At 47.8% G+C, this 23,847-nt stretch overlaps 16 non-coding genes across 16 annotated transcripts; all 16 read right to left on the bottom strand.

The window, feature by feature from the left end:
- Positions 1–1,362: 1,362 nt before the first annotated feature.
- Positions 1,363–1,434, bottom strand: TRNAD-GUC (transfer RNA aspartic acid (anticodon GUC)). Its single transcript has one exon. It is a non-coding gene; the product is annotated as a tRNA-Asp (tRNA).
- A 129-nt stretch (positions 1,435–1,563) lies between these two features.
- Positions 1,564–1,637, bottom strand: TRNAI-AAU (transfer RNA isoleucine (anticodon AAU)). Its single transcript has one exon. It is a non-coding gene; the product is annotated as a tRNA-Ile (tRNA).
- Positions 1,638–2,986: 1,349 nt separating this feature from the next.
- TRNAI-AAU (transfer RNA isoleucine (anticodon AAU)) lies at positions 2,987–3,060 on the bottom strand. Its single transcript has one exon. It is a non-coding gene; the product is annotated as a tRNA-Ile (tRNA).
- Positions 3,061–4,471: 1,411 nt separating this feature from the next.
- Positions 4,472–4,545, bottom strand: TRNAI-AAU (transfer RNA isoleucine (anticodon AAU)). Its single transcript has one exon. It is a non-coding gene; the product is annotated as a tRNA-Ile (tRNA).
- A 1,842-nt stretch (positions 4,546–6,387) lies between these two features.
- On the bottom strand, positions 6,388–6,461 carry TRNAI-AAU (transfer RNA isoleucine (anticodon AAU)). The gene has a single exon. It is a non-coding gene; the product is annotated as a tRNA-Ile (tRNA).
- A 1,411-nt stretch (positions 6,462–7,872) lies between these two features.
- Positions 7,873–7,946, bottom strand: TRNAI-AAU (transfer RNA isoleucine (anticodon AAU)). The gene has a single exon. It is a non-coding gene; the product is annotated as a tRNA-Ile (tRNA).
- Positions 7,947–8,701: 755 nt separating this feature from the next.
- TRNAI-AAU (transfer RNA isoleucine (anticodon AAU)) lies at positions 8,702–8,775 on the bottom strand. Its single transcript has one exon. It is a non-coding gene; the product is annotated as a tRNA-Ile (tRNA).
- Positions 8,776–10,186: 1,411 nt separating this feature from the next.
- Positions 10,187–10,260, bottom strand: TRNAI-AAU (transfer RNA isoleucine (anticodon AAU)). Its single transcript has one exon. It is a non-coding gene; the product is annotated as a tRNA-Ile (tRNA).
- A 755-nt stretch (positions 10,261–11,015) lies between these two features.
- TRNAI-AAU (transfer RNA isoleucine (anticodon AAU)) lies at positions 11,016–11,089 on the bottom strand. Its single transcript has one exon. It is a non-coding gene; the product is annotated as a tRNA-Ile (tRNA).
- Positions 11,090–12,241: 1,152 nt separating this feature from the next.
- On the bottom strand, positions 12,242–12,313 carry TRNAD-GUC (transfer RNA aspartic acid (anticodon GUC)). The gene has a single exon. It is a non-coding gene; the product is annotated as a tRNA-Asp (tRNA).
- Positions 12,314–13,667: 1,354 nt separating this feature from the next.
- TRNAD-GUC (transfer RNA aspartic acid (anticodon GUC)) lies at positions 13,668–13,739 on the bottom strand. Its single transcript has one exon. It is a non-coding gene; the product is annotated as a tRNA-Asp (tRNA).
- A 129-nt stretch (positions 13,740–13,868) lies between these two features.
- On the bottom strand, positions 13,869–13,942 carry TRNAI-AAU (transfer RNA isoleucine (anticodon AAU)). The gene has a single exon. It is a non-coding gene; the product is annotated as a tRNA-Ile (tRNA).
- Positions 13,943–16,346: 2,404 nt separating this feature from the next.
- Positions 16,347–16,420, bottom strand: TRNAI-AAU (transfer RNA isoleucine (anticodon AAU)). Its single transcript has one exon. It is a non-coding gene; the product is annotated as a tRNA-Ile (tRNA).
- Positions 16,421–18,896: 2,476 nt separating this feature from the next.
- TRNAI-AAU (transfer RNA isoleucine (anticodon AAU)) lies at positions 18,897–18,970 on the bottom strand. Its single transcript has one exon. It is a non-coding gene; the product is annotated as a tRNA-Ile (tRNA).
- A 980-nt stretch (positions 18,971–19,950) lies between these two features.
- Positions 19,951–20,024, bottom strand: TRNAI-AAU (transfer RNA isoleucine (anticodon AAU)). Its single transcript has one exon. It is a non-coding gene; the product is annotated as a tRNA-Ile (tRNA).
- A 2,475-nt stretch (positions 20,025–22,499) lies between these two features.
- TRNAI-AAU (transfer RNA isoleucine (anticodon AAU)) lies at positions 22,500–22,573 on the bottom strand. The gene has a single exon. It is a non-coding gene; the product is annotated as a tRNA-Ile (tRNA).
- Positions 22,574–23,847: the final 1,274 nt, after the last annotated feature.

Here is a 23,847-nt window from a genome sequence, read left to right as displayed (position 1 = left end):
AATTTCCACCCACCAGATCTAGGCAGTAGGGAGAAAAAGGAGTTTGAGACTGGTACGGTCAAAAAAGAGTAGACGGACTGGCCCGTATGGGGATCGAACCCGCGACCTTGGCGTTATTAGCACCACGCTCTAACCAGCTGAGCTAACCGGCCATGTTGCGCATGTCGGCTGCCCCGGCCGACACCAGTGGGGATCTCACATGTGTCCCAGTCCTTAGAATAGGTACTGATAGCAGTGTGGAGAAAGGGAAGGGTGTCTCTTTCTCTGTCCTTGTCAGAGGCGACATCACGAGTGCTAGGGCTGACTGTGAACTGGGAACTGTATTCGAAACTTTATTCCACAAGAGAAGGAATCAGAAAGTATAGGAAATAACACGGCACCTGGAAGAGTTTGCAATCTAAAAGCCATAGGCCTTAGGCATGGGCTACACGGGGCCTTGATGTAGCGCCAGTGATTGAGGGAAAGCTGCAGTCCGCATTTCAGCTGCAACTAACTCATAACTTTGGGCACACAGGTCCCAGGTGACGAAATCAGTCGCTGACCGTCTACTTTACAAGTTATTGACTCTGGTATATGCTGTGCTGCAAACTAATGTCAGGAATCCATTGGATAAGGCTCTGGCCGTGGGCATCTCCCGTACGGACGTTTGTTTCCCCTGGCCAATCTCAGCGGGCTCCTTTCGGCATGTGGTTTCGGCCTATTCGCTCCATGGATTGGGGATATCTACAGAGTTTTTCAGCTTAAACCTTAAGGAAACTGAGGTAGGATAAGTGTGGGTTCTCTCGGTGCAACAACCTAATGGCTTCTTTTTTTGTAGATCTCTTTTTAAATTTCCATCTTTATTTCCATGGAGTCTCTGGAGACTTAAGACTTTGGTTTCTTTCTACCTTTAAGGTTCCTTACGCTCCCTCTAGGATTTTACCTCCTTTTTCCTTAGTTTTCTAACTCATGACTTTGGGAAAAAGGGTCCCAGGTGACAAAATCAGTCGCTGAACGTCTACGTTATGCTCTGCTGCAAACTAATGTCAGGAATCCATTAAATAAGGCTCTGTCCGTGGGCATCTCCCGTACGGACGTTTGTTTCCCCTGGCCAATCTCAGCGGGCTCCTTTCGGCATGTGGTTTCGGCCTATTCGCTCCATGGATTGGGGATATCTACAGAGTTTTTCAGCTTAAACCTTCAGGAAACTGAGGTAGGATAAGTGTGGGTTCTCTCTGTGCAACGACTTAATGGCTTCTTTTTTTGTAGATCTCTTTTTAAAATTCCATCTTTATTTCCATGGAGACTCTGGAGACTCTGGAGACTTAAGACTTTGGATTCCTTTTTCCTGAGTTTTCTTTGGTGCACAAAGAAAACAATTGCCTCCCCGTCGGGGAATCGAACCCCGGTCTCCCGCGTGACAGGCGGGGATACTCACCACTATACTAACGAGGAATGGGTATGGTGCTTGCCATCACGGTAACCTGCTTAAATGAAGACAGCAGCAATTTCCACCAACCAGATCTAGGCAGTAGGGAGAAAAAGGAGTTTGAGACTGGTACGGTCAAAAAAGAGGAGACGGACTGGCCCGTACGGGGATCGAACCCGCGACCTTGGCGTTATTAGCACCACGCTCTAACCAGCTGAGCTAACCGGCCATGTTGCGCATGTCGGCTGCCCCGGCCGACACCAGTGGGGATCTCACATGTGTCCCAGTCCTTAGAATAGGTACTGATAGCAGTACCTATAGGTACTTAAACCTTAAGGAAACTGAGGTAGGATAAGTGTGGGTTCTCTCGGTGCAACAACTTAATGGCTTCTTTTTTTGTAGATCTCTTTTTAAATTTCCATCTTTATTTCCATGGAGTCTCTGGAGACTTAAGACTTTGGTTTCTTTCTACCTTTAAGGTTCCTTACGCTCCCTCTAGGATTTTACCTCCTTTTTCCTTAGTTTTCTAACTCATGACTTTGGGAAAAAGGGTCCCAGGTGACAAAATCAGTCGCTGAACGTCTACGTTATGCTCTGCTGCAAACTAATGTCAGGAATCCATTAAATAAGGCTCTGTCCGTTGGCATCTCCCGTATGGACGTTTGTTTCCCCTGGCCAATCTCAGCGGGCTCTTTTCGGCATGTGGTTTCGGCCTATTCGCTCCATGGATTGGGGATATCTACAGAGTTTTTCAGCTTAAACCTTAAGGAAACTGAGGTAGGATAAGTGTGGGTTCTCTCGGTGCAACAACCTAATGGCTTCTTTTTTTGTAGATCTCTTTTTAAATTTCCATCTTTATTTCCATGGAGTCTCTGGAGACTTAAGACTTTGGTTTCTTTCTACCTTTAAGGTTCCTTACGCTCCCTCTAGGATTTTACCTCCTTTTTCCTTAGTTTTCTAACTCATGACTTTGGGAAAAAGGGTCCCAGGTGACAAAATCAGTCGCTGAACGTCTACGTTATGCTCTGCTGCAAACTAATGTCAGGAATCCATTAAATAAGGCTCTGTCCGTTGGCATCTCCCGTATGGACGTTTGTTTCCCCTGGCCAATCTCAGCGGGCTCTTTTCGGCATGTGGTTTCGGCCTATTCGCTCCATGGATTGGGGATATCTACAGAGTTTTTCAGCTTAAACCTTCAGGAAACTGAGGTAGGATAAGTGTGGGTTCTCTCTGTGCAACGACTTAATGGCTTCTTTTTTTGTAGATCTCTTTTTAAAATTCCATCTTTGTTTCCATGGAGACTCTGGAGACTCTGGAGACTTAAGACTTTGGATTCCTTTTTCCTGAGTTTTCTTTGGTGCACAAAGAAAACAATTGCCTCCCCGTCGGGGAATCAACCCCGGTCTCCCGCGTGACAGGCGGGGATACTCACCACTATACTAACGAGGAATGGGTATGGTGCTTGCCATCACGGTAACCTGCTTAAATGAAGACAGCAGCAATTTCCACCCACCAGATCTAGGCAGTAGGGAGAAAAAGGAGTTTGAGACTGGTACGGTCAAAAAAGAGGAGACGGACTGGCCCGTACGGGGATCGAACCCGCGACCTTGGCGTTATTAGCACCACGCTCTAACCAGCTGAGCTAACCGGCCATGTTGCGCATGTCGGCTGCCCCGGCCGACACCAGTGGGGATCTCACATGTGTCCCAGTCCTTAGAATAGGTACTGATAGCAGTGTGGAGAAAGGGAAGGGTGTCTCTTTCTCTGTCCTTGTCAGAGGCGACATCACGAGTGCTAGGGCTGACTGTGAACTGGGAACTGTATTCGAAACTTTATTCCACAAGAGAAGGAATCAGAAAGTATAGGAAATAACACGGCACCTGGAAGAGTTTGCAATCTAAAAGCCATAGGCCTTAGGCATGGGCTACACGGGGCCTTGTTGTAGCGCCAGTGATTGAGGGAAAGCTGCAGTCCGCATTTCAGCTGCAACTAACTCATGACTTTGGGCACACAGGTCCCAGGTGACGAAATCAGTCGCTGACCGTCTACTTTACAAGTTATTGACTCTGGTATATGCTGTGCTGCAAACTAATGTCAGGAATCCATTGGATAAGGCTCTGGCCGTGGGCATCTCCCGTACGGACGTTTGTTTCCCCTGGCCAATCTCAGCGGGCTCCTTTCGGCATGTGGTTTCGGCCTATTCGCTCCATGGATTGGGGATATCTACAGAGTTTTTCAGCTTAAACCTTAAGGAAACTGAGGTAGGATAAGTGTGGGTTCTCTCGGTGCAACAACCTAATGGCTTCTTTTTTTGTAGATCTCTTTTTAAATTTCCATCTTTATTTCCATGGAGTCTCTGGAGACTTAAGACTTTGGTTTCTTTCTACCTTTAAGGTTCCTTACGCTCCCTCTAGGATTTTACCTCCTTTTTCCTTAGTTTTCTAACTCATGACTTTGGGAAAACGGGTCCCAGGTGACAAAATCAGTCGCTGAACGTCTACGTTATGCTCTGCTGCAAACTAATGTCAGGAATCCATTAAATTAGGCTCTGTCCGTGGGCATCTCCCGTACGGACGTTTGTTTCCCCTGGCCAATCTCAGCGGGCTCCTTTCGGCATGTGGTTTCGGCCTATTCGCTCCATGGATTGGGGATATCTACAGAGTTTTTCAGCTTAAACCTTCACTAAACTGAGGTAGGATAAGTGTGGGTTCTCTCTGTGCAACGACTTAATGGCTTCTTTTTTTGTAGATCTCTTTTTAAAATTCCATCTTTATTTCCATGGAGACTCTGGAGACTCTGGAGACTTAAGACTTTGGATTCCTTTTTCCTGAGTTTTCTTTGGTGCACAAAGAAAACAATTGCCTCCCCGTCGGGGAATCGAACCCCGGTCTCCTGCGTGACAGGCGGGGATACTCACCACTATACTAACGAGGAATGGGTATGGTGCTTGCCATCACGGTAACCTGCTTAAATGAAGACAGCAGCAATTTCCACCCACCAGATCTAGGCAGTAGGGAGAAAAAGGAGTTTGAGACTGGTACGGTCAAAAAAGAGGAGACGGACTGGCCCGTACGGGGATCGAACCCGCGACCTTGGCGTTATTAGCACCACGCTCTAACCAGCTGAGCTAACCGGCCATGTTGCGCATGTTGGCTGCCCCGGCCGACACCAGTGGGGATCTCACATGTGTCCCAGTCCTTAGAATAGGTACTGATAGCAGTGTGGAGAAAGGGAAGGGTGTCTCTTTCTCTGTCCTTGTCAGAGGCGACATCACGAGTGCTAGGGCTGACTGTGAACTGGGAACTGTATTCGAAACTTTATTCCACAAGAGAAGGAATCAGAAAGTATAGGAAATAACACGGCACCTGGAAGAGTTTGCAATCTAAAAGCCATAGGCCTTAGGCATGGGCTACACGGGGCTTTGTTGTAGCGCCAGTGATTGAGGGAAAGCTGCAGTCCGCATTTCAGCTGCAACTAACTCATGACTTTGGGCACACAGGTCCCAGGTGACGAAATCAGTCGCTGACCGTCTACTTTACAAGTTATTGACTCTGGTATATGCTGTGCTGCAAACTAATGTCAGGAATCCATTGGATAAGGCTCTGGCCGTGGGCATCTCCCGTACGGACGTTTGTTTCCCCTGGCCAATCTCAGCGGGCTCCTTTCGGCATGTGGTTTCGGCCTATTCGCTCCATGGATTGGGGATATCTACAGAGTTTTTCAGCTTAAACCTTAAGGAAACTGAGGTAGGATAAGTGTGGGTTCTCTCGGTGCAACAACCTAATGGCTTCTTTTTTTGTAGATCTCTTTTTAAATTTCCATCTTTATTTCCATGGAGTCTCTGGAGACTTAAGACTTTGGTTTCTTTCTACCTTTAAGGTTCCTTACGCTCCCTCTAGGATTTTACCTCCTTTTTCCTTAGTTTTCTAACTCATGACTTTGGGAAAAAGGGTCCCAGGTGACAAAATCAGTCGCTGAACGTCTACGTTATGCTCTGCTGCAAACTAATGTCAGGAATCCATTAAATAAGGCTCTGTCCGTGGGCATCTCCCGTACGGACGTTTGTTTCCCCTGGCCAATCTCAGCGGGCTCCTTTCGGCATGTGGTTTCGGCCTATTCGCTCCATGGATTGGGGATATCTACAGAGTTTTTCAGCTTAAACCTTCAGGAAACTGAGGTAGGATAATTGTGGGTTCTCTCTGTGCAACAACTTAATGGCTTCTTTTTTTGTAGATCTCTTTTTAAAATTCCATCTTTATTTCCATGGAGACTCTGGAGACTTAAGACTTTGGTTTCTTTCTACCTTTAAGGTTCCTTACGCTCCCTCTAGGATTTTACCTCCTTTTTCCTTAGTTTTCTAACTCATGACTTTGGGAAAAAGGGTCCCAGGTGACAAAATCAGTCGCTGAACGTCTACGTTATGCTCTGCTGCAAACTAATGTCAGGAATCCATTAAATAAGGCTCTGTCAGTGGGCATCACCCGTACGGACGTTTGTTTCCCCTGGCCAATCTCAGCGGGCTCCTTTCGGCATGTGGTTTCGGCCTATTCGCTCCATGGATTGGGGATATCTACAGAGTTTTTCAGCTTAAACCTTCAGGAAACTGAGGTAGGATAAGTGTGGGTTCTCTCTGTGCAACGACTTAATGGCTTCTTTTTTTGTAGATCTCTTTTTAAAATTCCATCTTTATTTCCATGGAGACTCTGGAGACTCTGGAGACTTAAGACTTTGGATTCCTTTTTCCTGAGTTTTCTTTGGTGCACAAAGAAAACAATTGCGTCCCCGTCGGGGAATCGAACCCCGGTCTCCCGCGTGACAGGCGGGGATACTCTCCACTATACTAACGAGGAATGGGTATGGTGCTTGCCATCACGGTAACCTGCTTAAATGAAGACAGCAGCAATTTCCACCCACCAGATCTAGGCAGTAGGGAGAAAAAGGAGTTTGAGACTGGTACGGTCAAAAAAGAGGAGACGGACTGGCCCGTACGGGGATCGAACCCGCGACCTTGGCGTTATTAGCACCACGCTCTAACCAGCTGAGCTAACCGGCCATGTTGCGCATGTCGGCTGCCCCGGCGGACACCAGTGGGGATCTCACATGTGTCCCAGTCCTTAGAATAGGTACTGATAGCAGTGTGGAGAAAGGGAAGGGTGTCTCTTTCTCTGTCCTTGTCAGAGGCGACATCACGAGTGCTAGGGCTGACTGTGAACTGGGAACTGTATTCGAAACTTTATTCCACAAGAGAAGGAATCAGAAAGTATAGGAAATAACACGGCACCTGGAAGAGTTTGCAATCTAAAAGCCATAGGCCTTAGGCATGGGCTACACGGGGCCTTGTTGTAGCGCCAGTGATTGAGGGAAAGCTGCAGTCCGCATTTCAGCTGCAACTAACTCATGACTTTGGGCACACAGGTCCCAGGTGACGAAATCAGTCGCTGACCGTCTACTTTACAAGTTATTGACTCTGGTATATGCTGTGCTGCAAACTAATGTCAGGAATCCATTGGATAAGGCTCTGGCCGTGGGCATCTCCCGTACGGACGTTTGTTTCCCCTGGCCAATCTCAGCGGGCTCCTTTCGGCATGTGGTTTCGGCCTATTCGCTCCATGGATTGGGGATATCTACAGAGTTTTTCAGCTTAAACCTTAAGGAAACTGAGGTAGGATAAGTGTGGGTTCTCTCGGTGCAACAACCTAATGGCTTCTTTTTTTGTAGATCTCTTTTTAAATTTCCATCTTTATTTCCATGGAGTCTCTGGAGACTTAAGACTTTGGTTTCTTTCTACCTTTAAGGTTCCTTACGCTCCCTCTAGGATTTTACCTCCTTTTTCCTTAGTTTTCTAACTCATGACTTTGGGAAAACGGGTCCCAGGTGACAAAATCAGTCGCTGAACGTCTACGTTATGCTCTGCTGCAAACTAATGTCAGGAATCCATTAAATTAGGCTCTGTCCGTGGGCATCTCCCGTACGGACGTTTGTTTCCCCTGGCCAATCTCAGCGGGCTCCTTTCGGCATGTGGTTTCGGCCTATTCGCTCCATGGATTGGGGATATCTACAGAGTTTTTCAGCTTAAACCTTCACTAAACTGAGGTAGGATAAGTGTGGGTTCTCTCTGTGCAACGACTTAATGGCTTCTTTTTTTGTAGATCTCTTTTTTAAATTCCATCTTTATTTCCATGGAGACTCTGGAGACTCTGGAGACTTAAGACTTTGGATTCCTTTTTCCTGAGTTTTCTTTGGTGCACAAAGAAAACAATTGCCTGCCCGTCGGGGAATCGAACCCCGGTCTCCTGCGTGACAGGCGGGGATACTCACCACTATACTAACGAGGAATGGGTATGGTGCTTGCCATCACGGTAACCTGCTTAAATGAAGACAGCAGCAATTTCCACCCACCAGATCTAGGCAGTAGGGAGAAAAAGGAGTTTGAGACTGGTACGGTCAAAAAAGAGGAGACGGACTGGCCCGTACGGGGATCGAACCCGCGACCTTGGCGTTATTAGCACCACGCTCTAACCAGCTGAGCTAACCGGCCATGTTGCGCATGTTGGCTGTCCCGGCCGACACCAGTGGGGATCTCACATGTGTCCCAGTCCTTAGAATAGGTACTGATAGCAGTGTGGAGAAAGGGAAGGGTGTCTCTTTCTCTGTCCTTGTCAGAGGCGACATCACGAGTGCTAGGGCTGACTGTGAACTGGGAACTGTATTCGAAACTTTATTCCACAAGAGAAGGAATCAGAAAGTATAGGAAATAACACGGCACCTGGAAGAGTTTGCAATCTAAAAGCCATAGGCCTTAGGCATGGGCTACACGGGGCCTTGTTGTAGCGCCAGTGATTGAGGGAAAGCTGCAGTCCGCATTTCAGCTGCAACTAACTCATGACTTTGGGCACACAGGTCCCAGGTGACTAAATCAGTCGCTGACCGTCTACTTTACAAGTTATTGACTCTGGTATATGCTGTGCTGCAAACTAATGTCAGGAATCCATTGGATAAGGCTCTGGCCGTGGGCATCTCCCGTACGGACGTTTGTTTCCCCTGGCCAATCTCAGCGGGCTCCTTTCGGCATGTGGTTTCGGCCTATTCGCTCCATAGATTGGGGATATCTACAGAGTTTTTCAGCGTGACAGGCGGGGATACTCACCACTATACTAACGAGGAATGGGTATGGTGCTTGCCATCACGGTAACCTGCTTAAATGAAGACAGCAGCAATTTCCACCCACCAGATCTAGGCAGTAGGGAGAAAAAGGAGTTTGAGACTGGTACGGTCAAAAAAGAGGAGACGGACTGGCCCGTACGGGGATCGAACCCGCGACCTTGGCGTTATTAGCACCACGCTCTAACCAGCTGAGCTAACCGGCCATGTTGCGCATGTTGGCTGCCCCGGCCGACACCAGTGGGGATCTCACATGTGTCCCAGTCCTTAGAATAGGTACTGATAGCAGTGTGGAGAAAGGGAAGGGTGTCTCTTTCTCTGTCCTTGTCAGAGGCGACATCACGAGTGCTAGGGCTGACTGTGAACTGGGAACTGTATTCGAAACTTTATTCCACAAGAGAAGGAATCAGAAAGTATAGGAAATAACACGGCACCTGGAAGAGTTTGCAATCTAAAAGCCATAGGCCTTAGGCATGGGCTACACGGGGCTTTGTTGTAGCGCCAGTGATTGAGGGAAAGCTGCAGTCCGCATTTCAGCTGCAACTAACTCATGACTTTGGGCACACAGGTCCCAGGTGACGAAATCAGTCGCTGACCGTCTACTTTACAAGTTATTGACTCTGGTATATGCTGTGCTGCAAACTAATGTCAGGAATCCATTGGATAAGGCTCTGGCCGTGGGCATCTCCCGTACGGACGTTTGTTTCCCCTGGCCAATCTCAGCGGGCTCCTTTCGGCATGTGGTTTCGGCCTATTCGCTCCATGGATTGGGGATATCTACAGAGTTTTTCAGCTTAAACCTTAAGGAAACTGAGGTAGGATAAGTGTGGGTTCTCTCGGTGCAACAACCTAATGGCTTCTTTTTTTGTAGATCTCTTTTTAAATTTCCATCTTTATTTCCATGGAGTCTCTGGAGACTTAAGACTTTGGTTTCTTTCTACCTTTAAGGTTCCTTACGCTCCCTCTAGGATTTTACCTCCTTTTTCCTTAGTTTTCTAACTCATGACTTTGGGAAAACGGGTCCCAGGTGACAAAATCAGTCGCTGAACGTCTACGTTATGCTCTGCTGCAAACTAATGTCAGGAATCCATTAAATTAGGCTCTGTCCGTGGGCATCTCCCGTACGGACGTTTGTTTCCCCTGGCCAATCTCAGCGGGCTCCTTTCGGCATGTGGTTTCGGCCTATTCGCTCCATGGATTGGGGATATCTACAGAGTTTTTCAGCTTAAACCTTCACTAAACTGAGGTAGGATAAGTGTGGGTTCTCTCTGTGCAACGACTTAATGGCTTCTTTTTTTGTAGATCTCTTTTTAAAATTCCATCTTTATTTCCATGGAGACTCTGGAGACTCTGGAGACTTAAGACTTTGGATTCCTTTTTCCTGAGTTTTCTTTGGTGCACAAAGAAAACAATTGCCTCCCCGTCGGGGAATCGAACCCCGGTCTCCTGCGTGACAGGCGGGGATACTCACCACTATACTAACGAGGAATGGGTATGGTGCTTGCCATCACGGTAACCTGCTTAAATGAAGACAGCAGCAATTTCCACCCACCAGATTTAGGCAGTAGGGAGAAAAAGGAGTTTGAGACTGGTACGGTCAAAAAAGAGGAGACGGACTGGCCCGTACGGGGATCGAACCCGCGACCTTGGCGTTATTAGCACCACGCTCTAACCAGCTGAGCTAACCGGCCATGTTGCGCATGTTGGCTGTCCCGGCCGACACCAGTGGGGATCTCACATGTGTCCCAGTCCTTAGAATAGGTACTGATAGCAGTGTGGAGAAAGGGAAGGGTGTCTCTTTCTCTGTCCTTGTCAGAGGCGACATCACGAGTGCTAGGGCTGACTGTGAACTGGGAACTGTATTCGAAACTTTATTCCACAAGAGAAGGAATCAGAAAGTATAGGAAATAACACGGCACCTGGAAGAGTTTGCAATCTAAAAGCCATAGGCCTTAGGCATGGGCTACACGGGGCCTTGTTGTAGCGCCAGTGATTGAGGGAAAGCTGCAGTCCGCATTTCAGCTGCAACTAACTCATGACTTTGGGCACACAGGTCCCAGGTGACGAAATCAGTCGCTGACCGTCTACTTTACAAGTTATTGACTCTGGTATATGCTGTGCTGCAAACTAATGTCAGGAATCCATTGGATAAGGCTCTGGCCGTGGGCATCTCCCGTACGGACGTTTGTTTCCCCTGGCCAATCTCAGCGGGCTCCTTTCGGCATGTGGTTTCGGCCTATTCGCTCCATGGATTGGGGATATCTACAGAGTTTTTCAGCGTGACAGGCGGGGATACTCACCACTATACTAACGAGGAATGGGTATGGTGCTTGCCATCACGGTAACCTGCTTAAATGAAGACAGCAGCAATTTCCACCCACCAGATCTAGGCAGTAGGGAGAAAAAGGAGTTTGAGACTGGTACGGTCAAAAAAGAGGAGACGGACTGGCCCGTACGGGGATCGAACCCGCGACCTTGGCGTTATTAGCACCACGCTCTAACCAGCTGAGCTAACCGGCCATGTTGCGCATGTTGGCTGCCCCGGCCGACACCAGTGGGGATCTCACATGTGTCCCAGTCCTTAGAATAGGTACTGATAGCAGTGTGGAGAAAGGGAAGGGTGTCTCTTTCTCTGTCCTTGTCAGAGGCGACATCACGAGTGCTAGGGCTGACTGTGAACTGGGAACTGTATTCGAAACTTTATTCCACAAGAGAAGGAATCAGAAAGTATAGGAAATAACACGGCACCTGGAAGAGTTTGCAATCTAAAAGCCATAGGCCTTAGGCATGGGCTACACGGGGCTTTGTTGTAGCGCCAGTGATTGAGGGAAAGCTGCAGTCCGCATTTCAGCTGCAACTAACTCATGACTTTGGGCACACAGGTCCCAGGTGACGAAATCAGTCGCTGACCGTCTACTTTACAAGTTATTGACTCTGGTATATGCTGTGCTGCAAACTAATGTCAGGAATCCATTGGATAAGGCTCTGGCCGTGGGCATCTCCCGTACGGACGTTTGTTTCCCCTGGCCAATCTCAGCGGGCTCCTTTCGGCATGTGGTTTCGGCCTATTCGCTCCATGGATTGGGGATATCTACAGAGTTTTTCAGCTTAAACCTTAAGGAAACTGAGGTAGGATAAGTGTGGGTTCTCTCGGTGCAACAACCTAATGGCTTCTTTTTTTGTAGATCTCTTTTTAAATTTCCATCTTTATTTCCATGGAGTCTCTGGAGACTTAAGACTTTGGTTTCTTTCTACCTTTAAGGTTCCTTACGCTCCCTCTAGGATTTTACCTCCTTTTTCCTTAGTTTTCTAACTCATGACTTTGGGAAAAAGGGTCCCAGGTGACAAAATCAGTCGCTGAACGTCTACGTTATGCTATGCTGCAAACTAATGTCAGGAATCCATTAAATAAGGCTCTGTCCGTGGGCATCTCCCGTACGGACATTTGTTTCCCCTGGCCAATCTACAGAGTTTTTCAGCTTAAACCTTCAGGAAACTGAGGTAGGATAAGTGTGGGTTCTCTCTGTGCAACGACTTAATGGCTTCTTTTTTTGTAGATCTCTTTTTAAAAATTCCATCTTTATTTCCATGGAGACTCTGGAGACTCTGGAGACTTAAGACTTTGGATTCCTTTTTCCTGAGTTTTCTTTGGTGCACAAAGAAAACAATTGCCTCCCCGTCGGGGAATCGAACCCCGGTCTCCCGCGTGACAGGCGGGGATACTCACCACTATACTAACGAGGAATGGGTATGGTGCTTGCCATCACGGTAACCTGCTTAAATGAAGACAGCAGCAATTTCCACCCACCAGATCTAGGCAGTAGGGAGAAAAAGGATTTTGAGACTGGTACGGTCAAAAAAGAGGAGACGGACTGGCCCGTACGGGGATCGAACCCGCGACCTTGGCGTTATTAGCACCTCGCTCTAACCAGCTGAGCTAACCGGCCATGTTGCGCATGTTGGCTGCCCCGGCCGACACCAGTGGGGATCTCACATGTGTCCCAGTCCTTAGAATAGGTACTGATAGCAGTGTGGAGAAAGGGAAGGGTGTCTCTTTCTCTGTCCTTGTCAGAGGCGACATCACGAGTGCTAGGGCTGACTGTGAACTGGGAACTGTATTCGAAACTTTATTCCACAAGAGAAGGAATCAGAAAGTATAGGAAATAACACGGCACCTGGAAGAGTTTGCAATCTAAAAGCCATAGGCCTTAGGCATGGGCTACACGGGGCTTTGTTGTAGCGCCAGTGATTGAGGGAAAGCTGCAGTCCGCATTTCAGCTGCAACTAACTCATGACTTTGGGCACACAGGTCCCAGGTGACGAAATCAGTCGCTGACCGTCTACTTTACAAGTTATTGACTCTGGTATATGCTGTGCTGCAAACTAATGTCAGGAATCCATTGGATAAGGCTCTGGCCGTGGGCATCTCCCGTACGGACGTTTGTTTCCCCTGGCCAATCTCAGCGGGCTCCTTTCGGCATGTGGTTTCGGCCTATTCGCTCCATGGATTGGGGATATCTACAGAGTTTTTCAGCTTAAACCTTAAGGAAACTGAGGTAGGATAAGTGTGGGTTCTCTCGGTGCAACAACCTAATGGCTTCTTTTTTTGTAGATCTCTTTTTAAATTTCCATCTTTATTTCCATGGAGTCTCTGGAGACTTAAGACTTTGGTTTCTTTCTACCTTTAAGGTTCCTTACGCTCCCTCTAGGATTTTACCTCCTTTTTCCTTAGTTTTCTAACTCATGACTTTGGGAAAAAGGGTCCCAGGTGACAAAATCAGTCGCTGAACGTCTACGTTATGCTATGCTGCAAACTAATGTCAGGAATCCATTAAATAAGGCTCTGTCCGTGGGCATCTCCCGTACGGACATTTGTTTCCCCTGGCCAATCTACAGAGTTTTTCAGCTTAAACCTTCAGGAAACTGAGGTAGGATAAGTGTGGGTTCTCTCTGTGCAACGACTTAATGGCTTCTTTTTTTGTAGATCTCTTTTTAAAATTCCATCTTTATTTCCATGGAGACTCTGGAGACTCTGGAGACTTAAGACTTTGGATTCCTTTTTCCTGAGTTTTCTTTGGTGCACAAAGAAAACAATTGCCTCCCCGTCGGGGAATCGAACCCCGGTCTCCCGCGTGACAGGCGGGGATACTCACCACTATACTAACAAGGAATGGGTATGGTGCTAGCCATCACCGTAACCTGCTTAAATGAAGACAGCAGCAATTTCCACCCACCAGATCTAGGCAGTAGGGAGAAAAAGGAGTTTGAGACTGGTACGGTCAAAAAAGAGGAGACGGACTGGCCCATACGGGGATCGAACCCGCGACCTTGGCGTTATTAGCACCACGCTCTAACCAGCTGAGCTAACCGGCCATGTTGCGCATGTCGGCTGCCCCGGCCGACACCAGTGGGGATCTCACATGTGTCCCAGTCCTTAGAATAGGTACTGATAGCAGTACCTATAGGTACTTAAACCTTAAGGAAACTGAGGTAGGATAAGTGTGGGTTCTCTCGGTGCAACGACTTAATGGCTTCTTTTTTTGTAGATCTCTTTTTAAATTTCCATCTTTATTTCCATGGAGTCTCTGGAGACTTAAGACTTTGGTTTCTTTCTACCTTTAAGGTTCCTGACGCTCTCTCTAGGATTTTACCTCCTTTTTCCTTAGTTTTCTAACTCATGACTTTGGGAAAACGGGTCCAGGTGACAAAATCAGTCGCTGAACGTCTACGTTATGCTCTGCTGCAAACTAATGTCAGGAATCCATTAAATAAGGCTCTGTCCGTGGGCATCTCCCGTACGGACGTTTGTTTCCCCTGGCCAATCTCAGCGGGCTCCTTTCGGCATGTGGTTTCGGCCTATTCGCTCCATGGATTGGGGATATCTACAGAGTTTTTCAGCTTAAACCTTCAGGAAACTGAGGTAGGATAAGTGTGGGTTCTCTCTGTGCAACGACTTAATGGCTTCTTTTTTTGTAGATCTCTTTTTAAAATTCCATCTTTATTTCCATGGAGACTCTGGAGACTCTGGAGACTTAAGACTTTGGATTCCTTTTTCCTGAGTTTTCTTTGGTGCACAAAGAAAACAATTGCCTCCCCGTCGGGGAATCGAACCCCGGTCTCCCGCGTGACAGGCGGGGATACTCATCACTATACTAACAAGGAATGGGTATGGTGCTAGCCATCACCGTAACCTGCTTAAATGAAGAGAGCAGCAATTTCCACCCACCAGATCTAGGCAGTAGGGAGAAAAAGGAGTTTGAGACTGGTACGGTCAAAAAAGAGGAGACGGACTGGCCCGTACGGGGATCGAATTCGCGACCTTGGCGTTATTAGCACCACGCTCTAACCAGCTGAGCTAACCGGCCATGTTGCGCATGTCGGCTGCCCCGGCCGACACCAGTGGGGATCTCACATGTGTCCCAGTCCTTAGAATAGGTACTGATAGCAGTGTGGAGAAAGGGAAGGGTGTCTCTTTCTCTGTCCTTGTCAGAGGCGACATCACGAGTGCTAGGGCTGACTGTGAACTGGGAACTGTATTCGAAACTTTATTCCACAAGAGAAGGAATCAGAAAGTATAGGAAATAACACGGCACCTGGAAGAGTTTGCAATCTAAAAGCCATAGGCCTTAGGCATGGGCTACACGGGGCCTTGTTGTAGCGCCAGTGATTGAAGAAAAGCTGCAGTCCGCATTTCAGCTGCAACTAACTCATGACTTTGGGCAAACGGGTCCCAGGTAACGAAATCAGTCGCTGACCGTCTACTTTACAAGTTATTGACTCTGGTATATGCTGTGCTGCAAACTAATGTCAGGAATCCATTGGATAAGGCTCTGGCCGTGGGCATCTCCCGTACGGACGTTTGTTTCCCCTGGCCAATCTCAGCGGGCTCCTTTCGGCATGTGGTTTCGGCCTATTCGCTCCATGGATTGGGGATATCTACAGAGTTTTTCAGCTTAAACCTTAAGGAAACTGAGGTAGGATAAGTGTGGGTTCTCTCTGTGCAACGACTTAATGGCTTCTTTTTTTGTAGATCTCTTTTTAAATTTCCATCTTTATTTCCATGGAGTCTCTGGAGACTTAAGACTTTGGTTTCTTTCTACCTTTAAGGTTCCTTACGCTCCCTCTAGGATTTTACCTCCTTTTTCCTTAGTTTTCTAACTCATGACTTTGGGAAAAAGGGTCCCAGGTGACAAAATCAGTCGCTGAACGTCTACGTTATGCTCTGCTGCAAACTAATGTCAGGAATCCATTAAATAAGGCTCTGTCCGTGGGCATCTCCGGTACGGACGTTTGTTTCCCCTGGCCAATCTCAGCGGGCTCCTTTCGGCATGTGGTTTCGGCCTATTCGCTCCATGGATTGGGGATATCTACAGAGTTTTTCAGCTTAAACCTTCAGGAAACTGAGGTAGGATAAGTGTGGGTTTCTCTCTGTGCAACGACTTAATGGCTTCTTTTTTTGTAGATCTCTTCTTAAAATTCCATCTTTATTTCCATGGAGTCTCTGTAGACTCTGGAGACTTAAGACTTTGGATTCCTTTTTCCTGAGTTTTCTTTGGTGCACAAAGAAAACAATTGCATCCCCGTCGGGGAAGCGAACCCCGGTCTCCCGCGTGACAGGCGGGGATACTCACCACTATACTAACGAGGAATGGGTATGGTGCTTGCCATCACGGTAACCTGCTTAAATGAAGACAGCAGCAATTTCCACCCACCAGATCTAGGCAGTAGGGAGAAAAAGGATTTTGAGACTGGTACGGTCAAAAAAGAGGAGACGGACTGGCCCGTACGGGGATCGAACCCGCGACCTTGGCGTTATTAGCACCACGCTCTAACCAGCTGAGCTAACCGGCCATGTTGCGCATGTCGGCTGCCCCGGTCTCCCGTGTGACAGGCGGGGATACTCACCACTATACTAACGAGGAATGGGTATGGTGCTTGCCATCACGGTAACCTGCTTAAATGAAGACAGCAGCAATTTCCACCCACCAGATCTAGGCAGTAGGGAAAAATAGGAGTTTGAGACTGGTACGGTCAAAAAAGAGGAGACGGACTGGCCCGTACGGGGATCGAACCCGCGACCTTGGTGTTATTAGCACCACGCTCTAACCAGCTGAGCTAACCGGCCATGTTGCGCATGTTGGCTGCCCCGGCCGACACCAGTGGGGATCTCACATGTGTCCCAGTCCTTAGAATAGGTACTGATAGCAGTACCTATAGGTACTTAAATCTTAAGGAAACTGAGGTAGGATAAGTGTGGGTTCTCTCGGTGCAACGACTTAATGGCTTCCTTTTTTGTCGATCTTTTTTTAAATTTCCATCTTTATTTCCATGGAGTCTCTGGAGACTTAAGACTTTGGTTTCTTTCTACCTTTAAGGTTCCTTACGCTCCCTCTAGGATTTTACCTCCTTTTTCCTTAGTTTTCTAACTCATGACTTTGGGAAAACGGGTCCCAGGTGACAAAATCAGTCGCTGAACGTCTACGTTATGCTCTGCTGCAAACTAATGTCAGGAATCCATTGGATAAGGCTCTGGCCGTGGGCATCTCCCGTACGGACGTTTGTTTCCCCTGGCCAATCTCAGCGGGCTCCTTTCAGCATGTGGTTTCGGCCTATTCGCTCCATGGATTGGGGATATCTACAGAGTTTTTCAGCTTAAACCTTCAGGAAACTGAGGTAGGATAAGTGTGGGTTCTCTCGGTGCAACAACTTAATGGCTTCTTTTTTTGTAGATCTCTTTTTAAATTTCCATCTTTATTTCCATGGAGTCTCTGGAGACTTAAGACTTTGGTTTCTTTCTACCTTTAAGGTTCCTTACGCTCCCTCTAGGATTTTACCTCCTTTTTCCTTAGTTTTCTAACTCATGACTTTGGGAAAAAGGGTCCCAGGTGACAAAATCAGTCGCTGAACGTCTACGTTATGCTCTGCTGCAAACTAATGTCAGGAATCCATTAAATAAGGCTCTGTCAGTGGGCATCTCCCGTACGGACGTTTGTTTCCCCTGGCCAATCTCAGCGGGCTCCTTTCGGCATGTGGTTTCGGCCTATTCGCTCCATGGATTGGGGATATCTACAGAGTTTTTCAGCTTAAACCTTCAGGAAACTGAGGTAGGATAAGTGTGGGTTCTCTCTGTGCAACGACTTAATGGCTTCTTTTTTTGTAGATCTCTTCTTAAAATTCCATCTTTATTTCCATGGAGTCTCTGGAGACTCTGGAGACTTAAGACTTTGGATTCCTTTTTCCTGAGTTTTCTTTGGTGCACAAAGAAAACAATTGCCTCCCCGTCGGGGAAGCGAACCCCGGTCTCCCGCGTGACAGGCGGGGATACTCACCACTATACTAACGAGGAATGGGTATGGTGCTTGCCATCACGGTAACCTGCTTAAATGAAGACAGCAGCAATTTCCACCCACCAGATCTAGGCAGTAGGGAGAAAAAGGAGTTTGAGACTGGTACGGTCAAAAAAGAGGAGACGGACTGGCCCATACGGGGATCGAACCCGCGACCTTGGCGTTATTAGCACCACGCTCTAACCAGCTGAGCTAACGGCCATGTTGCGCATGTCGGCTGCCCCGGTCTCCCGCGTGACAGGCGGGGATACTCACCACTATACTAACGAGGAATGGGTATGGTGCTTGCCATCACGGTAACCTGCTTAAATGAAGACAGCAGCAATTTCCACCCACCAGATCTAGGCAGTAGGGAGAAAAAGTAGTTTTGAGTTAGAAAACGGGTCCCAGGTGACAAAATCAGTCGCTGAACGTCTACGTTATGCTCTGCTGCAAACTAATGTCAGGAATCCATTAAATAAGGCTCTGTCCGTGGGCATCTCCCGTACGGACGTTTGTTTCCCCTGGCCAATCTCAGCGGGCTCCTTTCGGCATGTGGTTTCGGCCTATTCGCTCCATGGATTGGGGATATCTACAGAGTTTTTCAGCTTAAACCTTCAGGAAACTGAGGTAGGATAAGTGTGGGTTCTCTCTGTGCAACGACTTAATGGCTTCTTTTTTTGTAGATCTCTTTTTAAAATTCCATCTTTATTTCCATGGAGACTCTGGAGACTCTGGAGACTTAAGACTTTGGATTCCTTTTTCCTGAGTTTTCTTTGGTGCACAAAGAAAACATTTGCCTCCCCGTCGGGGAATCGAACCCCGGTTTCCCGCGTGACAGGCGGGGATACTCACCACAATACTAACGAGGAATGGGTATGGTGCTTGCCATCACGGTAACCTGCTTAAATGAAGACAGCAGCAATTTCCACCCACCAGATCTAGGCAGTAGGGAGAAAAAGGAGTTTGAGACTGGTACGGTCAAAAAAGAGGAGACGGACTGGCCCGTACGGGGATCGAACCCGCGACCTTGGCGTTATTAGCACCACGCTCTAACCAGCTGAGCTAACCGGCCATGTTGCGCATGTCGGCTGCCCCGGCCGACACCAGTGGGGATCTCACATGTGTCCCAGTCCTTAGAATAGGTACTGATAGCAGTGTGGAGAAAGGGAAGGGTGTCTCTTTCTCTGTCCTTGTCAGAGGCGACATCACGAGTGCTAGGGCTGACTGTGAACTGGGAACTGTATTCGAAACTTTATTCCACAAGAGAAGGAATCAGAAAGTATAGGAAATAACACGGCACCTGGAAGAGTTTGCAATCTAAAAGCCATAGGCCTTAGGCATGGGCTACACGGGGCCTTGTTGTAGCGCCAGTGATTGAGGGAAAGCTGCAGTCCGCATTTCAGCTGCAACTAACTCATGACTTTGGGCAAACGGGTCCCAGGTGACGAAATCAGTCGCTGACCGTCTAATTTACAAGTTATTGACTCTGGTATATGCTGTGCTGCAAACTAATGTCAGGAATCCATTGGATAAGGCTCTGGCCGTGGGCATCTCCCGTACGGACGTTTGTTTCCCCTGGCCAATCTCAGCGGGCTCCTTTCGGCATGTGGTTTCGGCCTATTCGCTCCATGGATTGGGGATATCTACAGAGTTTTTCAGCTTAAACCTTAAGGAAACTGAGGTAGGATAAGTGTGGGTTCTCTCGGTGCAACAACTTAATGGCTTCTTTTTTTGTAGATCTCTTTTTAAAATTCCATCTTTATTTCCATGGAGACTCTGGAGACTCTGGAGACTTAAGACTTTGGATTCCTTTTTCCTGAGTTTTCTTTGGTGCACAAAGAAAACAATTGCATCCCCGTCGGGGAAGCGAACCCCGGTCTCCCGCGTGACAGGCGGGGATACTCACCACTATACTAACGAGGAATGGGTATGGTGCTTGCCATCACGGTAACCTGCTTAAATGAAGACAGCAGCAATTTCCACCCACCAGATCTAGGCAGTAGGGAGAAAAAGGATTTTGAGACTGGTACGGTCAAAAAAGAGGAGACGGACTGGCCCGTACGGGGATCGAACCCGCGACCTTGGCGTTATTAGCACCACGCTCTAACCAGCTGAGCTAACCGGCCATGTTGCGCATGTCGGCTGCCCCGGTCTCCCGCGTGTCAGGCGGGGATACTCACCACTATACTAACGAGGAATGGGTATGGTGCTTGCCATCACGGTAACCTGCTTAAATGAAGACAGCAGCAATTTCCACCCACCAGATCTAGGCAGAAGGGAGAAAAAGTAGTTTGAGACTGGTACGGTCAAAAAAGAGGAGACGGACTGGCCCGTACGGGGATCGAACCCGCGACCTTGGTGTTATTAGCACCACGCTCTAACCAGCTGAGCTAACCGGCCATGTTGCGCATGTCGGCTGCCCCGGCCGACACCAGTGGGGATCTCACATGTGTCCCAGTCCTTAGAATAGGTACTGATAGCAGTACCTATAGGTACTTAAATCTTAAGGAAACTGAGGTAGGATAAGTGTGGGTTCTCTCGGTGCAACGACTTAATGGCTTCCTTTTTTGTCGATCTCTTTTTAAATTTCCATCTTTATTTCCATGGAGTCTCTGGAGACTTAAGACTTTGGTTTCTTTCTACCTTTAAGGTTCCTTACGCTCCCTCTAGGATTTTACCTCCTTTTTCCTTAGTTTTCTAACTCATGACTTTGGGAAAACGGGTCCCAGGTGACAAAATCAGTCGCTGAACGTCTACGTTATGCTCTGCTGCAAACTAATGTCAGGAATCCATTGGATAAGGCTCTGGCCGTGGGCATCTCCCGTACGGACGTTTGTTTCCCCTGGCCAATCTCAGCGGGCTCCTTTCAGCATGTGGTTTCGGCCTATTCGCTCCATGGATTGGGGATATCTACAGAGTTTTTCAGCTTAAACCTTCAGGAAACTGAGGTAGGATAAGTGTGGGTTCTCTCGGTGCAACAACTTAATGGCTTCTTTTTTTGTAGATCTCTTTTTAAATTTCCATCTTTATTTCCATGGAGTCTCTGGAGACTTAAGACTTTGGTTTCTTTCTACCTTTAAGGTTCCTTACGCTCCCTCTAGGATTTTACCTCCTTTTTCCTTAGTTTTCTAACTCATGACTTTGGGAAAAAGGGTCCCAGGTGACAAAATCAGTCGCTGAACGTCTACGTTATGCTCTGCTGCAAACTAATGTCAGGAATCCATTAAATAAGGCTCTGTCAGTGGGCATCTCCAGTACGGACGTTTGTTTCCCCTGGCCAATCTCAGCGGGCTCCTTTCGGCATGTGGTTTCGGCCTATTCGCTCCATGGATTGGGGATATCTACAGAGTTTTTCAGCTTAAACCTTCAGGAAACTGAGGTAGGATAAGTGTGGGTTCTCTCTGTGCAACGACTTAATGGCTTCTTTTTTTGTAGATCTCTTCTTAAAATTCCACCTTTATTTCCATGGAGTCTCTGTAGACTCTGGAGACTTAAGACTTTGGATTCCTTTTTCCTGAGTTTTCTTTGGTGCACAAAGAAAACAATTGCCTCCCCGTCGGGGAAGCGAACCCCGGTCTCCCGCGTGACAGGCGGGGATACTCACCACTATACTAACGAGGAATGGGTATGGTGCTTGCCATCACGGTAACCTGCTTAAATGAAGACAGCAGCAATTTCCACCCACCAGATCTAGGCAGTAGGGAGAAAAAGGAGTTTGAGACTGGTACGGTCAAAAAAGAGGAGACGGACTGGCCCGTACGGGGATCAAACCCGCGACCTTGGCGTTATTAGCACCACGCTCTAACCAGCTGAGCTAACGGCCATGTTGCGCATGTCGGCTGCCCCGGTCTCCCGTGTGACAGGCGGGGATACTCACCACTATACTAACGAGGAATGGGTATGGTGCTTGCCATCACGGTAACCTGCTTAAATGAAGACAGCAGCAATTTCCACCCACCAGATCTAGGCAGTAGGGAGAAAAAGTAGTTTTGAGTTAGAAAACGGGTCCCAGGTGACAAAATCAGTCGCTGAACGTCTACGTTATGCTCTGCTGCAAACTAATGTCAGGAATCCATTAAATAAGGCTCTGTCCGTGGGCATCTCCTGTACGGACGTTTGTTTCCCCTGGCCAATCTCAGCGGGCTCCTTTCGGCATGTGGTTTCGGCCTATTCGCTCCATGGATTGGGGATATCTACAGAGTTTTTCAGCTTAAACCTTCAGGAAACTGAGGTAGGATAAGTGTGGGTTCTCTCTGTGCAACGACTTAATGGCTTCTTTTTTTGTAGATCTCTTTTTAAAATTCCATCTTTATTTCCATGGAGACTCTGGAGACTCTGGAGACTTAAGACTTTGGATTCCTTTTTCCTGAGTTTTCTTTGGTGCACAAATAAAACATTTGCCTCCCCGTCGGGGAATCGAACCCGGTTTCCCGCGTGACAGGCGGGGATACTCACCACAATACTAACGAGGAATGGGTATGGTGCTTGCCATCACGGTAACCTGCTTAAATGAAGACAGCAGCAATTTCCACCCACCAGATCTAGGCAGTAGGGAGAAAAAGGAGTTTGAGACTGGTACGGTCAAAAAAGAGGAGACAGACTGGCCCGTACGGGGATCGAACCCGCGACCTTGGCGTTATTAGCACCACGCTCTAACCAGCTGAGCTAACCGGCCATGTTGCGCATGTCGGCTGCCCCGGCCGACACCAGTGGGGATCTCACATGTGTCCCAGTCCTTAGAATAGGTACTGATAGCAGTGTGGAGAAAGGGAAGGGTGTCTCTTTCTCTGTCCTTGTCAGAGGCGATATCACGAGTGCTAGGGCTGACTGTGAACTGGGAACTGTATTCGAAACTTTATTCCACAAGAGAAGGAATCAGAAAGTATAGGAAATAACACGGCACCTGGAAGAGTTTGCAATCTAAAAGCCATAGGCCTTAGGCATGGGCTACACGGGGCCTTGTTGTAGCGCCAGTGATTGAGGGAAAGCTGCAGTCCGCATTTCAGCTGCAACTAACTCATGACTTTGGGCACACGGGTCCCAGGTGACGAAATCAGTCGCTGACCGTCTACTTTATAAGTTATTGACTCTGGTATATGCTGTGCTGCAAACTAATGTCAGGAATCCATTGGATAAGGCTCTGGCCGTGGGCATCTCCCGTACGGACATTTGTTTCCCCTGGCCAATCTCAGCGGGCTCCTTTCGGCATGTGGTTTCGGCCTATTCGCTCCATGGATTGGGGATATCTACAGAGTTTTTCAGCTTAAACCTTAAGGAAACTGAGGTAGGATAAGTGTGGGTTCTCTCGGTGCAACAACCTAATGGCTTCTTTTTTTGTAGATCTCTTTTTAAATTTCCATCTTTATTTCCATGGAGTCTCTGGAGACTTAAGACTTTGGTTTCTTTCTACCTTTAAGGTTCCTTACGCTCCCTCTAGGATTTTACCTCCTTTTTCCTTAGTTTTCTAACTCATGACTTTGGGAAAAAGGGTCCCAGGTGACAAAATCAGTCGCTGAACGTCTACGTTATGCTCTGCTGCAAACTAATGTCAGGAATCCATTAAATAAGGCTCTGTCCGTGGGCATCTCCCGTACGGACGTTTGTTTCCCCTGGCCAATCTCAGCGGGCTCCTTTCGGCATGTGGTTTCGGCCTATTCGCTCCATGGATTGGGGATATCTACAGAGTTTTTCAGCTTAAACCTTCAGGAAACTGAGGTAGGATAAGTGTGGGTTCTCTCTGTGCAACGACTTAATGGCTTCTTTTTTTGTAGATCTCTTTTTAAAATTCCATCTTTATTTCCATGGAGACTCTGGAGACTCTGGAGACTTAAGACTTTGGATTCCTTTTTCCTGAGTTTTCTTTGGTGCACAAAGAAAACAATTGCCTCCCCGTCGGGGAATCGAACCCCGGTCTCCCGCGTGATGACAGGCGGGGGATACTCACCACTA

This window comes from Hyla sarda, chromosome 4, assembly GCF_029499605.1.
Source record: "Hyla sarda isolate aHylSar1 chromosome 4, aHylSar1.hap1, whole genome shotgun sequence".
Classification (NCBI taxonomy): Eukaryota; Metazoa; Chordata; class Amphibia; order Anura; family Hylidae; genus Hyla; species Hyla sarda.
Note: the sequence above shows the minus strand (reverse complement) of the source record. Positions and strands in the feature narration are given on the sequence as shown.